At 42.4% G+C, this 16261-nt stretch overlaps 1 protein-coding gene across 7 annotated transcripts in view; it reads left to right on the top strand.

The window, feature by feature from the left end:
* Positions 1–16261, top strand: part of Marchf8 (membrane associated ring-CH-type finger 8) — a 99558-nt gene continuing 83297 nt past the window's right edge. For 3 of the 7 annotated variants that reach the window (XM_032905851.1, XM_032905852.1, XM_032905846.1), the window contains exon 1: positions 262–533. The gene's annotated coding sequence lies outside the window, so the exon portion shown is untranslated. The other 4 variants (XM_032905847.1, XM_032905853.1, XM_032905848.1 and 1 more) reach the window with 4 other exon arrangements.

Genomic DNA, 16261 nt, shown 5'->3' with positions numbered 1-16261 from the left:
TCAGCAACGCTTTTGCCTGAGGCGCGACGGGCCATGTGACCAGCGTGTCACGTGACCGGTCAGTCGGCGTCCTCTCGCTGGGTGGTGTAGGCTGCGTACTGACCCAGCCGCCCTGCTGCGTCCGGCCTGTGTCATGCAGGAAGCGGGCCGCGCGTGGAGCTGCGCCCCCACCTGAGCTGCTTACGCCGAGGTGCGGCGTGGCGGGGCCGCGCGCTCCCGGCCGCCAGGGGTGTGGCCGCTGGGAGGCCGCGACAGGTGGGTGCGCGGAGGTCTCGGCCCGGGAGAGGCCGCGTGCTGCGGGGCGGGGTCCGGTCACCCAATCCGCGGGCGGCCGAAGGTCTCGGGCGCTCTCAGGTGAAGTCTTGCGGCGGCTGGGCTGTGAGGGCGTGCACCAAGCAGCCTTCCCTGCCTCTGCCTCTGTCCCTGCTTCAGTCTCCAGGTCCGAGATGGAAGTGTGAATTCGCCTTCTCTGAGTGCCTGACGTGGCGTCTGGAGGGTGCTGTTCAAGTAGAAGCGCTGGAGGGAAAGCGTAGGTAGGCTGCTTTGCATTTTAATCGCCGCCCATTCGCTTGTCTTTTAAAATGTTTTTCTTGGAACCGACTGGGATTCTCTTTCATCTGAGTCAAGTTTTTAATAGAGAACTTATTAGGGAAGAATCATAATGGCTCTTGTTCTTGCTCTCACGTTCCTTTAACGCGGCGAAACCTCCTTTAAGAAAACACGCTTCTCTGAAAGCTCATTTGAAAGAAAGAAAGAAAGAAAGAAAGAAAGAAAGAAAGAAAGGGAGGAAGGAAGGAAGGAAGGAAGGAAGGGAGGGAGAAAGCAAGCAAGCAAGCAAGCAAGCAAGCAAGCAAGCAAGCAAGCAAGCAAGCAAGCAAGCAAGCAAGCAAGCAAGCAAGCAAGCAAGCAGGCGAGCCAGCCTGCCCTTTTCAGCCTTATTGTCTCTTCCAAGTAAGGACACACAATGGTTATACAACTGTCAAGATTTATTATGGAGTGTTTTTGTTGTTGTTGTTGTTGTTGTTTTTGTTTTTTTGTTGTTAATTCGCTGTCTCAAGATACATATGATGTATGGCCCTTCCCATTATTCTTTATTTTGTTCGATTATATGTCGTGCAATTAGAGGAATAATAAGTAACTTATCTCCTGGACAAAGCACCAGTATTTCCGATCAGTGCCAGGAGGAGCAAGGGCGCGTTTATATAGTAGATTTCACACCTACTTGCTTGGTTAGTTACTCAAAATGGGAGAGTAATAATTCGTTTAGAATACTCAAATCGCGTTCTGTGAAAAGGAATGTATGAATTACACTTGTCAGAGTTATGGAATGACGTGGACTTTTTAAAATAAATGTTGAAAATCTGAAGCAAGGGAATTTTGAATTTTGAGAGATTCAGTGTGTGAGACCCTATGTTCAACAAAATCAAACAAAACATCCTGTTTGATAGTGAATGAAGGAATGCAGAGTGTGAAATTGCCGAGGGAGTTAAAATAAAGCGCACTTTCCTAACTTCTTGTTTCTGGAGATTTGATTGATAAGAGGTGTACTGAACTTTGATGTTAGAAGGAAAACTGCCGGGCATGGTGGTGCATGCCTGTAATCTTGGCACTGGGAAGGTAGAGGCAGAAAACACATTTTCACAGTTTGTCCTCTTGAGGGGAGTGTGCCCCTTAGGTGCAGTGTGACTTCTTTTCCAAGACAGCGCCTTCCTTTACCTTCTCTTTCAGTTGAGGCAAACTGGGCTTTTGTCTGTTTATTGTTGTTGGTTATTACGTTCTTCTCTGGGTGTGGAAATTGTGTTGCGTGTCTTGGCTACAACCAGGATTGTCAGATAAAATACAGGATTCGCAACTAAATATGAACTTCAGGTAAATACAAAATATGTGAACATACCTAAACTAAAAACAAACTTATCATTTATTTGAGAACGAGGTTTAACTGTTTACTTGCTTCTTGTTGCTAAGTGTGACTGTTATAAGTCCAGCATATTTGTCTCATTTAAACTAGCACTAGGACAAAAATTAGCTCAAGGCCCAGAAAGGATGCAATAGGTGGATTTCCTTGTTAAGCTTCCCTGTTGGGGGCTGCAGAGGTGGTTCTGTCGTAGGGGGATTGCATAGCACACAGGGGGCTTTTGTCCAGTCTCCAATACCAAAACAACCAGTAGTGGAAAGTGAAGAGCCCTCTTTACTGTCAGGTGAACCATCTACTTGAAGGCATCTTCTGTCACAGGGGTTCTGTCCCTCTCTTTCCTTTACCATGTTCTGTTTCTTCACTTTTCTTTCTGAGGAGTGAACATAGATTGGGTCTCACACAAATCGGGCGACTGCTCTGCCACTGGTCTGCATCCCACAGCCAGTTGTTTTTAATTTCATACACGAGTACTGTATGGACATCATCTCCCGCTCTCTCCATTTCTCCCTGTGCCCCCACAACTCCCTCTGAAACGCATGGCCTCTTAGCCTCTTACTCTTTATTATTGTTTTACACACACACACACACACACACACACACACACACACACACACACACACACTTACTTTTGAATATAACCTGTTGTGTGTGTGTGTGTGTGTGTGTGTGTGTGTGTGTGTGTGTGTGTGTGTGTGTGACAGGGAACTTATCCCTGGAGAAGATTGGTTTGCTCTCTGCAGCCATTATTTCCCTGTAGCTCTTTTCCCAAGGGTAGGGCCTTGTGAGATTTCCCTCATCCACATTGTCATGTCCAAAGGTGCTGTCATTGTTCAGGGCTTCTCTGGGAAACAATATTGGTGAGATTTTGTGGCTGCAGCTTCCCCGTCATACACAGAAGACGCTTATCTTGTAGCCGACTTCCTGTCCTGGGCATGTGGCTCCTCCATCTTCGCCCTCTCCCTGTCTTGTTCCTGATGTTCCCTGAGTCACAGTGGCTGTGCTGTAGATATATCAGTTAGGGCTGTTCACCCAGCAGTCAGTTGTTCTCTGCATTTTGCTCACCTTGTGGCTTTGGTTCCTGTGGCTAATGGTTCCTGTCCGTCAGAGAAAGAAGCTGCTTTGATAAGGAGTGAGACCTATGCTTATCTGTGTGTATGAGGGTAAGTGTTTACAATGCAGTTAGAAGTTATGCTGATTTACTAAAGTAGGTTCTTCTCTTGGATCGATGTAGACATCACCAGTCACGGAGTTGGCTAGATTTATATCACTCCTCTTCTGTTGAGCTGGCTTTAAGTCCAATTAGATGGCTGTTACTTCAGCATCTAAGTGCTGGTTCCTTAGTTACTTTGCTATTGCTGTTAAGAGACATAATGACCAAGGCAGCTGGGGGCTTGCTTACAGTTTCAGAGGGTGTTTATGACCATCATGGTGGGGAGACTGGCAGTAGCTGAGAGCTTACATCTGATCCACAAGCACGAGGCGTAGGTGGTGGAGGGTGGGGATGGAGGCGGTGTTGGGATAGGCAGACTGGTGTGGATCTTTGAAACCTCAGAGTCCATCCCAGTGACACAATTCCTCCCTAATCCTTCCCAAAAGAGTTCCACAACTAGGGACCAAACATTCAAATCTATGAGCCTCTGGGGTCATTCTCATTGAAACCACCACACCTCTGTTGCACCTTTTGGAATATCTTGCCTTTCTGATCATTGCTGTGGTTTGTAGGTGGTACAGCTGCATAGCACTGCTGGGTCATTTTTTTTTTTTTTTTTTTTTTTCCGGAGCTGGGGGCTGAACCTAGGGCCTCGCGCTTGCTTGGCAAGTGCTCTACCCCTGAGCTAAATCCCCAACCCCGTCATTTTTGTTTCTTAATTCACTCAACAAACCTGTGTCTTCCAGTTGGGAACTGTGGTTACTAATACAGAAAGTTACTATTTAAAGGTGTTTGTTGATGACCGTCATTTTGGGGAGGGTTGCATTTGCTTTATTTATGTCTTAGTCTTATTTTGTGTTTTAGTATTACAGCTTCATTTGTTTTCTTTGTATATTCTTTTGGATGTGCTTATTCAGTCCTAAGTATTGCTTCTAGTATATTCTAGGGCTGCTTTTATGGAAATGAGTTTATTATTTTATGTGTGTAAGTGTTTGCCACATGTATGTGCACTGCATATGTGCCTGGTGCCTGCAGAGGCCAGAGAGTGCATTGGATCCCTTACAATTAGAGTTACAGGGCATGAGTCTTCATGTGAGTGCCTGAAATTGAACTGAGATCTTCTGGAAGAGCATCCAGTTCTTAACTGTTGGGCCATCTCCTCCACCTTGGAAGTAATTTCTTTCTTTCTTTCTTTTTTTCTATTCTTTTTTTTTTCAGAGCTGGGGACCGAACCCAGGGCCTTGCAAAGCCAAATCCCCAACCCAGGAAGTAATTTCTTTAAGCCTATTTGTATAATGGGAAGTTTTTCTTTGTCCTTCATCCCCAACAGTTTCCCTGGGCACAGTAGTCTAGGTTGTCACCCATGGTCTAGTAGAACTTGAAGTGCATTGCTCTAGGCTCTGGTGGCTTTGGAAATTTTCCATTAGAATGCAACAGTTGCTCTGATGGGTTTTCCTTTACGTGTGATCTGTGCTTTCTCCCCCTCTCTCTCCCAGCACTCTCTTCTTGTAATGTCAATTAAATACTTTTTCTACAATCTGCTGTGAGAAGTTTCTTTTTTGGTCATGTCTATTTGGTTTGAGTGTGTCTTTCCTCAATTTGGGGACGTTTGTTTTGTGGTCTTGTTGAAGATCTGCTCTGTGTAGTTGATCTGGAATTTTTGTCTTCATCTATGCCTGTAGACTTTTGAAGATGACTTTTCAAAGTGTCCAGCTGTTTTACGTGCTCTCTTCATCTGTTCTTTAAAAAACTTTTCATAGTGTTTGCTTGAGTAGTTCAAATCGTCTACATCTTCAAGCCTGGGCAGCCGACTTCTATTTGATCCCCTCTACTTCCGGGCTTTCCCCTGAGTTCTGAGTCATGTCACTGAGTTTCACTTTAGCTCTGTTCTCTTCAGCATTTTTACTTCTTCACTGAATCCAGTTTTCAAATCCTGAATTGTCACTGTCATTTCATTCAGTCATATATTTGTTTTCTTGACTGTCAATCTGGCATATATTAGAGTCCTCGTTAAACTCGTGGAGCAGCCCCTCCCCATCCTTTTTAAATTCCTTTACATGTTTGATAAACTTTGTGATTATTCTTTTAAATTCTGTCCTGTAGTCCAGCTAGGTAATTCTCACTGGCTATCTCCATCCATCCGTCCGTCCGTCCATCCATCGATCTATCTATCTATCTATCTATCTATCTATCTATCTATCTATCTATCTCCATCCCATTTATGTATATATAGATATATGTGTGTAGATATATATGTATATACACATATACACTCACATACATATCAGGGAGCACATAATGTCTTGGTCTTTCATATCGTTTGTGTTTATGACCTGAGCACCTGAGCATGTAGACTTTTTTTTTTTGGCTTGTATGTCTGATGTGAGATTGTAGCCTGATGCAGAAGCTGGTTGAGTGGAGCTGTACCAGGGACAGCCAGTGCTTCTTGATTGCTGAGTTGTGCTTCAGGCAATTGGACTGTTTCACTTTCCTATTAGCAGTGTCAGAAAGTTCCTGTTCGTCTGCCTGTATGCTCACGAGTGTTTGGTATGAGAAAAATCAATTATCCAATGAATGTCCAGTATCGGTGTGTCTAAAGAACTCTTCTTGCACATCAGCCAGACAGCAGTAAGTACGTTATATGCCCTGATTCTACCACTTGATGCCAACCTGACAATGTAAAGAGAAAGCTCAACCAAAAAGCTCGCAGAGGGTTTAAGTGGGTGTTTCTTCAGATAGGACAAACAACTGACCAGTAAACACAGGAACAAGGATGCTGAAGGGAAACACAAAGATCACAGGGAAGAGCTAGGATGTAATCAGAAGTCTAACTTTGGTCGTAATCGCAAAGCCAAGAGTTCAATCCCCACCCCATCACACTTACTAGAATTACTAAATTTTTAAAAAGGTAGATATAAAAAGTGTTGGTGTGGCTGTGAGGAATTGGACTCTCCATGTCCAGTCAAGAGAGAACATGCAATGGTGGCAGTTTCTCCAGTGCTTACATAGTGATACACCATGACGTTACAGTTGCACTTCCAGGTAATATGCTTGTGAAGAACACAAATATGACCACGCCAAACTTTACACATAAACCTGTGTAAGCTCAAATGGAGAAACAACTCAAATTACTAGCTCAATGGCAACCTGGTCTCATAGTAAAACCTCATCTCGAAGAAGACATTGTGGTAAGATGGTGTGGAAACTTAAATACGTAACTCACTCCTGTCTTGCTCTATTGGTAGGCATCTAGTATGCTCCAGTTTCCCCTTTATGTAGTGTTGCAGTGACCATTCTTGTATGTTGATATTTACACATTCGTGGGATGATTATTACACTGTAGAGCCCAGGAAGTAGGACTGTAGAGGATTTGTATCGGGTAGTGGAGCTGTTTGCCTTTAGTGAGGTTCCGCTTCCATTAATGAAATGTAGGTGCTTGTGCATCATGTTTGAATTTTCATGCCGGAGGACTTGGCCATCATAAAATCTTCAGTTACCTTTCCTCTACTCTTAAGTTTTGGTATAATCCTATTTTTAGTGAAATCAATAATTAATATTTAATCAGTGACCCATTGTTGAATCACAGAGTCACTTAGGAGTCTGTGACTCTAGTCCATTTTATTTAAAAAATTTTAGTTATCCAATTTTCTCTCAATTTAATTCTTCAAGTACACATTTCTGTTTTTCCCTGATGTGAAACGTTTGTCATTGTTTCATCATCTCTGTGCTTTTCTGGGGAAATCTTTCCCCACCCTAGACCAATGAAATAGGAACACAGTGATTTGTTTTTACCTAAAAGTTCGAAAAATATATGTTATATGGTATTAGAGCAACAATAGCAGCAACTGCATATTTTTGTAATGCAAAATCCAACAGAAGTTTGTATTATCTCCTTCGTTTGTAGCTATGCCAAGGTGGCAGAGAGTTAGGAGAAGGTTTCGGGTGAATGTGGAAACATTCCAAGCCAGACCTGAAAGTGGATGACCTCACTCACCTACAGTGTGGTGTCCAGGATTTAGCCACATGACATCTAACATGATTGGAAGAAGATGGGAAGGTGCAATCTTATCGATTGCTCAGGAATGGTGAACTGTAGTGAGTGGGAAGCAGTGACCCCAGCTTTTCCACTCCTCAGACGATTTCATTCTTCCTGGGACTCACAGCACACAATATTCTGTGTGAAGAAGCCCGCCCAGACGCCCTTCCAGTCATGGCTGTCAGTTCAAAGTACAGATCTCTAGAAAGATCTGTACTTTGTTCATGGCTGTCAGTTCAAAGTGCAGATCTCTGTCTTAGAAGAACCTCTAGGAAATGCTTGAGACTATGAAAAACTGTCTTTAACTAGGCTTCTCTCCGTGCCCCATGCTATAGCTGACTTATTTTAAGTAAATACTTTAAAGAATTACTAAAAGCCTTAAGTTTAACCCTGTTGTGACAGTTGTAGGGATGTTCTAGGACTTAGCCAGATGGAACATGGGCTTGGAAGGGTGACTAATGTCACTGGTCACTGCGATTTTACCACATCACCTCTGACCTGGGTTTGTCAGTGACATGGGGACTCTACTCCTTCCATAGTGTCCTTGTGGAATTAACTGAGTTACCATAGGCTAGAATCTATGATACAGAGCACACACTTGCTATTGACACTTACCTAGGCATTTATTGTCGTGAGGAGTAATTATAAAAATGCAATTTATCACAAAATGAGGTTTTAAAAAACTTACCAACTTTTTAAAAAAACATTACCACAAAACTGTAAGAAGCTGCAGTCCTGTTACATAATATTTTACTGTTTGGTACAACTCTGAGGGCAGCACCCAGAATCTCCAGTTGACCTACAGCTTTCCCAAGTGGCTGCCTGTGCATTGGCAGGGCCTCGCTTTTCTTTCTGACTCATTGTGTATGTGCACCTGTGTATATACCTCTGTGTGTACCTCTGTGTGTCTCTGTGTTGTGCCTATGTGTGTGTCTGTATGTGTACACCTCTGTGTGTGTGTGTGTGTGTGTGTGTGTGTGTGTGTGTGTGTGTGTGTGTGTACCAGGGTACTCTTGTGGAGGTAAGAGGATAGTTCTCATACTATGTCAGTCCTGAGGATCAAACTTGATGCTCTTGTCATCCATTCATAATTATATGACAGACGTCTGGGTATAACACTTTTCAGGACAAAAGCACATCTCACAGCCTAGAGAAGAGAAAAGGCTAGGATTGGAAGATCAGATGATGTGAGAGAAACTTCAGGGCTGATGTACTGGGAATCATTAAACTTTGTTCATATATTCAGATCGAGGGCGTCTCTATTGATTCATCACAATGGACACATTTCTGTGTTTTTGTGTTTTAGCTGTGCTGGCGATTGGACTCCTGGCCTCAAGCTTGTGAAACAAGCACTTACTCTACCAACTATTATAGTCCCAGCTTCATGTTTTATTGCTTTTTTTCTTTTTTAAAGACAGGATGGAGTTTTGTAGCCTCTTCTGTTCTTGAACTCCTGCCCCAGTGTCCCACTGCTAGGACTGATGTATATCCTACCTTGCTGACTTTAAGAGGCAAGTTTCTAATGGTTCTCCCTGTGTGGTGTTGAAATGAGCCACTTTAAGCTGCAAGTACTCCCCAACACTGGGGACAAAAGTTAAGTTAGACATGGAGGTGATGTTTGGGGGGTAGATCAGAGTTATTCACGTCTTAACCAGTCTGGGTACTAAAGGACTTCCCCGCCATCTGACCTTCATCAGAGGAAATTATGACTCAATAAAAAGAAAATAAGGAGGACCTGCTTTGTGAGTCAGTGGTCATGGGGTTAGTTAACTATGACAGCGTCACGGTGTTCTTGACTGCGTTCTTGCTTCTCTCTGGTTTGGGTGGAAGCTCAGGCTGAGTGCTATGTTACCAGCTTTCACAGTTCCATTCCTGCAGGTCTTCTGTCCCTTCTAATGATTCTTCTGGGAACAGCATTGCTACTTTCTTCTTGGCTGGCCTTCATTACTTGCCACCTTTCTCCTGACTGACCAAAGCTGGGTTTTCCTTCTGCCCTGATGAGATACTCAGCTCAACTTGTCATCATTTTGTGGGTCTTTGCCAGCTCTGCCAGAAGTGTTTGTCAGCCTGGGCAGTTTTGATAGTTGTTATCTGCTCACTCTTGCTGCTCGGAAGCAGCATTTGAAGAAACACAAGATAATGACAAGAGAGCGTACATACCACTCTCGTGTTTCCCATGCCTGAGGAGAATTTTGGTATCCAGAGGGACAGTTCTCCCACCCTGTTGTAGCATCTGATTTAGAGGTGTGTGTGTGTGTGTGTGTGTGTGTGTGTGTGTGTGTGTGTGTGTGTGTGTGTGTGTGTGTGTGGTTTAGAGGTCCTAAACTACACAGCTGTCCTAACCCTGCACTGTCTTTTCCCTGATGAACTGGAATTGGATATTGCTATGATAGTAACTTTTCTTTGTGTGGGAGCTTCCTTGTGCACTGGAGGATGTCAGTAGCATCCCTGGCCCCTTATTAACTGACAGTAGCACTTACGAAGCAGTGGCGAGCAGAGATGCACCGCCCCCATCACTGCTATTGAAGACCACTGAGGTACCGATGCCCGCTCCCATCCCCGGCCTCTGCCAGATTAAGTCACCTACTCCTTGTCTGGGTGTCAGTGTTCCCAGCCTCGCTCCTCTCCTCTGACCACTGTGCTCTGCTAGTGAGGCGGAAGTGTACAGTGGAAGTGAGACTGAGAGGCAGGGCGAGCTGGCACAGATGGGTGTGTTTTGGGTGGTGGCTAGTGATCAGAAGGTTAAATGTCTTTTGATATGAAAGTGAGCAGATGACACTTCACAGAACATAATTAGGTATGTGCTGTCTGTACTGTTCAGAGCCTGCCTTGGGGATTTGGGTTAGGAAAGAAAACTTCAGGGATTGTTTTTCTTAATATTTTTATTCGAAAGAAGCAGGGGAAAAATGAAACTTCTATTTGATTAACTGCCATGTGTAAGATGTCTTTAGTGTAATAGCTGGAGTCTATTCCTTTGGCATGTAAGAAGTGATGTGGATGCATGGGTCAATATGAAGCAGCCTATTTTTACTGAATATAGCTGACAGAGATGTAGGCCTTGAGGTGCTGAGAAAGCAAAATGGGAAGATGGGAGGGCCCCCTCCTCGCAGGGGAAAATGTGAACTTTGAACTGGGTAGAAGGGGTAGGCAAATTAGATCTCATAGCAGAAGGCTAGACCATACTTTAACCCTCATTAATATTTTCATTGCTTGCTCACTTTTAGTTCTTAAAATCTAAACTTTAGTGAATTCCTTTTTCTTAAGATCATCCAGAATACCCATTTTGTGGACTTTAATTTCTTGACACATTTTTACAACTTTTTCTCATCTTAACATCTTTTAGTGATAGGATGTTGATGTTGTGGTTATATCCTAATTTCCACATTTTGAACTTGTGTATTGTTCTATAATTTTATTACTATAACTACCCTTTGGTGAGTGTCTTTTATTTTGGAGTGTTTCTATATGTAGGTATGTGTATGGGTGTATGTGTGGAGCAGGTATTGCTGCACTCATGGAGGATGGAGGAGGATGGGATGTCAGGGGCCTGTCCAGCTGTTGGCACGCTCCTACCACATGTGCTCTCACACACTGGCCGCTCTCTAGCCCCTAATGCATGGGTTTGAGCCTGGCTTTCAATCCACAGTAGAGATTATTTCTTTAAGAGGGCACAAAGTTAAATAATGAAGGTATTTTTAAGGCTCTCGATTTATATTACTGAACCACCTTTCTGAAACCAGCTAATTAGTTATTCCTGCTTTTAACTCCTGTAGGGTGGTCATTTTATGAAGTCTTTGCCAATTTTTTAAAAGGAAAATTACTGATTATGGGAAGAGATTTCATCATCCTGTACTTCCTAGTAAAGCTGACTTGCTTTTCTTTTTTCTTTGTAAAGTTCATTAGTTTGTCTTATGAATTGGCTACAAATTGTGTGTTTCCCATTAATGTGTTGGGCATTAGTATTTTTAAAGCTTTGACTTACACAGTACTTCTCCTTTCTCCTTTCTTTTCTACTTCAGTCTGCCTCTTCCTTTGTCATGGTGGGCATCAAACCCAGGGCTTTCTGGCGTGCTCTAAGTTCCACTTCTAAAAGCTCTTATGTATTAAAGGTCTTTTTTCCTGGGGTATTTGTTTGAAACATTTTTTCCTACTTTTTCAGTTTTTCCCATTGCTGTATGATTTTTTTCTTTTAACAGAGAAGTGTAAGTGTGTACGGATCTGCCGTCCACTCTTTGTTAGAGTCCATTTGCTGTATTTTACTCAGGAGCCAGGCCTTTCTCTTCTCTTATGAATTCTAAAGTTGTCTTCCTGTGCAGTGGTGACCAAACTCAGTGTAGAAAGCCCACGGTTATCCTTTGGGTGAAGCAAGTCTATGGCTGTCTTTCTGGTGTTTTTTGTTCTTCTGTTCTCTCTGCTTGTATCTAATCCAGAATCATCCTGGATTCAGCTGTCATTTCAGACTCTTGACAAGGGTTAGTTCCTTAATCTCTCTTTGTTCTTGACATCAGTGTCTTTGAAGGGTACAGGACAGTTATTTTCTAGAATATTCCTACTTGTATTTCTCTGTAGTTGCTTCATGGTTATATTCAGTTTTAAATTTTAGACAATTATAAAAAACCAAAAATATTTCTGTTCTTTACAGTATAATATAATAGTAGCCATATAATGTTAGTTTATCATATATTAGTGATAACATTGGGAACTTGTGGTGAAATTGGTGCTTTTCTCTTTGAAGTTAAACTCTTCTTTACTTCATCAGACTTTTGCTTATTAGGCCTAGGTTTGAATTGTGTGTGTGTGTTTTTTTTAATCCAGATTTCTTTCTTTATTAATTGTCTCCTATTAAGAGGAAGAATTTTCCCTCCTGCCATGTCCTGCTCGTTTATTCATTCAGTTATTTATTTGAATGACATATATGCATATTCTGACTTAGTAATATATAATCACTATAGTGTACTTATGTACATATTTTTGCACACATCTATATTTTTGTCTTTTGAATCTTCATTTGTTAATGTTTCTATAATAAATGTAAGATTCGGTAGTTTATATAATAAAAATATTCAGGAATATTAATTTTTCAGATGGGTGTGATGCTGCATACCTTTGATCCCAACTGTTAAGACAGATGGAGCTTTATGAGTTCGAGGCCAGCCTGGACTACATAGCAAGTTCCTGACCAGACAAGTTTACATAGAGAACCAATGAACCCTGTATTAGTTTTGACTAATGCACTCTTGTTCCCTGTTTTTTCTCTCCAGTCTTTTTAGCTGTCTACCTTTTAATTGAAACATTTATGTAGTCTCTTTATATTTAATGGTTATACAGCTGAGCCAAATCTTTGGCATCTGAAACAAAAAGCAAGATTGGTTAGTAACCCCGAGTCAGTGCTTTTGAAGTGCTTTTGAGACCTCTGTTCCGAGATGAAGCTGAGAAAAGCCATGGCCACCTCAGTTCTTACTCTGCAAACAGCAGTCTTTCCTGCTCTACTTGCACTCCTCAGTTAGCACTCCCTCTTCTTTCTCCAGACACAGTCTCACAGTATAGCCTTCGTGGCCTTGTACAGGTCTGTGATCCTTCTACTTCAGCTTCCTGAGTGCCGGGCTGAAGGCGTGTGCCACCGTACCTGGCCTGCAGTGTGTACCTTTTGACGGCGACTTGCTCAAAATAACTCCCAACTTTAGTGTAGGGGTTTATTATAGTGTTCCTGTGTGCAGGGAGATGTGATGTCCCTGTGGAAAAAATATTTGTATATAGAGAGAAAGACAGATACTAGGAGACAAAGAGAAAAATAGTAAATTATATTCCTTTATTCACAGATGTTATGTCTGTTTTCTATCTTCTTTGCAATTTTTTTTTTTTTTTTTTTTCGGAGCTGGGGACCGAACCCAGGGCCTTGCGCTAGCTAGGCAAGCGCTCTACCACTGAGCTAAATCCCCAACCCCTGTTTTCTATCTTCTTGATATACTTTATAATATTTCTTTTTATTATGTTATTTCTCTCTATAAAGACTATATAAATTATATATTATATATTATATAGTATGTATAGTAAAATATTATACATTATTTGTTTGTTTGTTTGTTTATTTATTTTACATCCGCAGCCTCTCACTCCCCTCTATCCTCATCTATTTCTCCTCCATTTTTTTATTTTCATAAAAGGGCAGGCCTCCCATGGATATCAACCAGGTTGATATCAAGTTGTAGTAAGACTAGACACCTCCTCTCCTATTAATGTTGGATGAGGCAATCCAGTAGGAAGAGAGGGTCCCAAAGGCAGGCAACAGAGTCAGAGACAGCCCTTGCGCCCACTCTCAGGAGTCCCACAAGAAGACCAGTCTACACAACTGTTACATGTGTGCAGAAGCCTAGGTCAGCCCCACGCAGGCTCCCTGGTTGGCGGTTCGTCTCTGTGAACCCCTATGAGCCCAGGTTAGCTCATAGATTCATAGATTCTGTATGTTTTCTTGTGGTGTCCTTGAGTCCTCTGGCTCTTCCCTCAATCCTTCCTCCCCCTCTTCCACAAGACTCCCTGTGCTCCGCCTAATGTTTGGCTGTGGGTCTCTGCAACTGTTTCCATCAGTTGCTAGGTGAAGCCTCTCTAATAATTGGACTAGGCACCAGTTTGTGATATCTTGAAATAATTTCATCACCCTCCCCCACCCCTTTGCCATCTGTGTTTGGTTCTATCCTAGGTCTCTGGGCTATCTGACCTCTGGTTTCTGGCTCTGCAGGCAGTGACAGGGGTGGGCTCCCTCTCATGTGTGGGTGTCAAGCTGGACCAGTCATTGGTTGGCCACTCCCACAATTTCTATGCCACCTTCACCCCAACACATGTTGTAGGCAGGACAAATTATAGGTCTAAGGTTTTGTGGCTGGGTTGGTGTCCCAGTTCCTTCACTGGAAGACTTGCCTGGTTACAGAAGATGGCCAGTTCAGGTTACATATCCCCCATTACTAGGAGTCTTAGCTGGAGTCACCCTCATAGATTCCTGGGAGTTTCCATTGCATTAGGTTTCTAGCTTGTCCCAGAGATGCTCCCCCACCCCCACCCTATTCCGTTTGTTTCTCCTAGTACTCTCTCCCTCCATCCTCTGCCACCTGAGTCCCTGTTTCCATCCTCATCCTGCATCAAGACCCTTCCCTCATCCATTGTGATGTCTGTTCTATTTCCCCTTCACAGATGAGATTCATGCATTGCCTTTTGAGCCCTCCTTGTTACTTAGCTTCTCTGGGTTTGTGGATTATAGCATGATTTTCCTGTACTTTATGACTAATATCCATTTATAAGAGAGTACATACCCTGTTTGTCTGTTTGGGTCTGGGGTACCTCACTCAGGATGATTTTCTTCTAGTTCCATTCATTTGCCTGCAAATTTCATGATATCATTGTTTTTAATTGTGTAAATGTAACACAGTTTCTTTATCTGTTCTTCAGTTATGGGACACCAGGTTCTGGCTATTCTAATTAAAGCTGCTTTGAACATAGTTGAGCAAGTGTCCTTGTGGGATGAGTGTACCCATAGACTATTCCCAGTTTTCTGAGAAACTACTATGCTGATTTCCACATACTGCTGTTTTCAGTATTTTCACTCTCTTTGTCTTCCTTTTGGTCTTCCTCTCTTCTCAGTGCCATCATCATTGTCGTTGTTGTTGTTGTTGTTGTTGTTGGTGGTGGTGGTGGTGGTGGTGGTGATGGTGTGTGTGTACACATGCATGCTTTGCTGGGACAGTAATATCAGTATTTCCTCTTCATTCTTGAATAGTAATTTTGCTGGCTATGATAAGCTGATTAACAACTCATTTTGTCAGTACGCTGAGGAGAGCATCGTGCTGTCACCTGGGTTTTCTTATTGCTAATGGGATCTAGTTGTAGAGATCACCTGTCTTTCTGGCTATTTTTAAATACTTTCTTTGTATTTATTTTGAAATTTATTATAGCAAGTCCATGTGTAAAGTTTCTTCTCTTTATACTACTTTGTGTGTATTGTAATTCTTTAATCTAGATTGAAATTTTTCTTCTATTTTTATTTTTAAATCATTTTATTTTTAATATTAAAAAACTTATTTTATTGTGTGTGTACAGGTGTTTTGCCAACATGAATGTCTGTGCACCAGTTGCATGCTTGGCGCTCAGGGAGGTCAGAAGAAGGCATTGGATCCCTTGGGGCTGGATTTACAGATGCTTGTAAGCTGCCTTATGGGTGCTGGGAATTGAACCTGGTTTTCTGGGAAAGCAACCAGTGCTTTTTACTGCTAAGTCATATTTTTAGCCCTTTATCTATTTTTGAAAATGCCCAACTCATGTTTCCTCACATGTAACTTACGTTCTCTGTTTCTCTGGGATGCGAATAGTCTTCAGGGAGCTCATGCCTTTTTATTGTCTGCTGTCTGTCTTTAATATTTTTCATTTCTTAATGATGGAAAAATTCTTTAATGGTCTTTTAGCTATGTTTAATCTGTTTCATTCATTTGGCTTTGTTTTAATCATTTTTATTGATTTCTAGAAGTAGTGTTTTCTTGTTTAAAATTACATACTTGTTTACTGCGCGCGCGCGCGCGCGCGCGTGTGTGTGTGTGTGTGTACGCATGCGTGTGTGTCATATCACATGTGTTGAGTCAGAGGACAGAAGTTTGTGGACTCAGTTCTCTCCTTCCATCTGTGTGGGTTGGGTTGGAACTCAAATCATTAGACTTGGCAGTAAGTACCTTGCCCATGGAGCCACCAGACTGGCCCTTATTCCTTTTCAAGCTGTCCAGTTTTGGTGTTTTTTGTTGTTGTTTTCTCATTTAGTTCTTTTATTTAAATATTTAATATTCTTTGAGAATTGAATACTCTGAGGAAATGACGAGAATGGCGTCTGTGGTTTGTGTTGTCTAATGATTCTACCGTATGGAGATCTCTGTGTGAATATGGTATTTTTTGTTTTTGTTTTTGTTTTTTAATTTTTATTTATGTATTTTTATACTCCAGATTTAATTCTCCTCCCGGTCCACCCCTCCCCCTCCCCCACAGTTCCACATCCCATACTGCCTCCCTCTCCCTCCCCTCCACCTCTCCCATGTGTCTCCACAAGGAGTCCACACCCCACCCACCCCACACCCATACCCACCAGACCTCTAAGCTTCCTGGGGCCTCCAGTCTCCTGAGGGTTAGG

The sequence above is a fragment of the Rattus rattus genome, chromosome 6 (genome assembly GCF_011064425.1).
Source record: "Rattus rattus isolate New Zealand chromosome 6, Rrattus_CSIRO_v1, whole genome shotgun sequence".
Lineage (NCBI taxonomy): Eukaryota > Metazoa > Chordata > Mammalia > Rodentia > Muridae > Rattus > Rattus rattus.
This window is presented reverse-complemented; position numbering and strand designations above follow the sequence as displayed.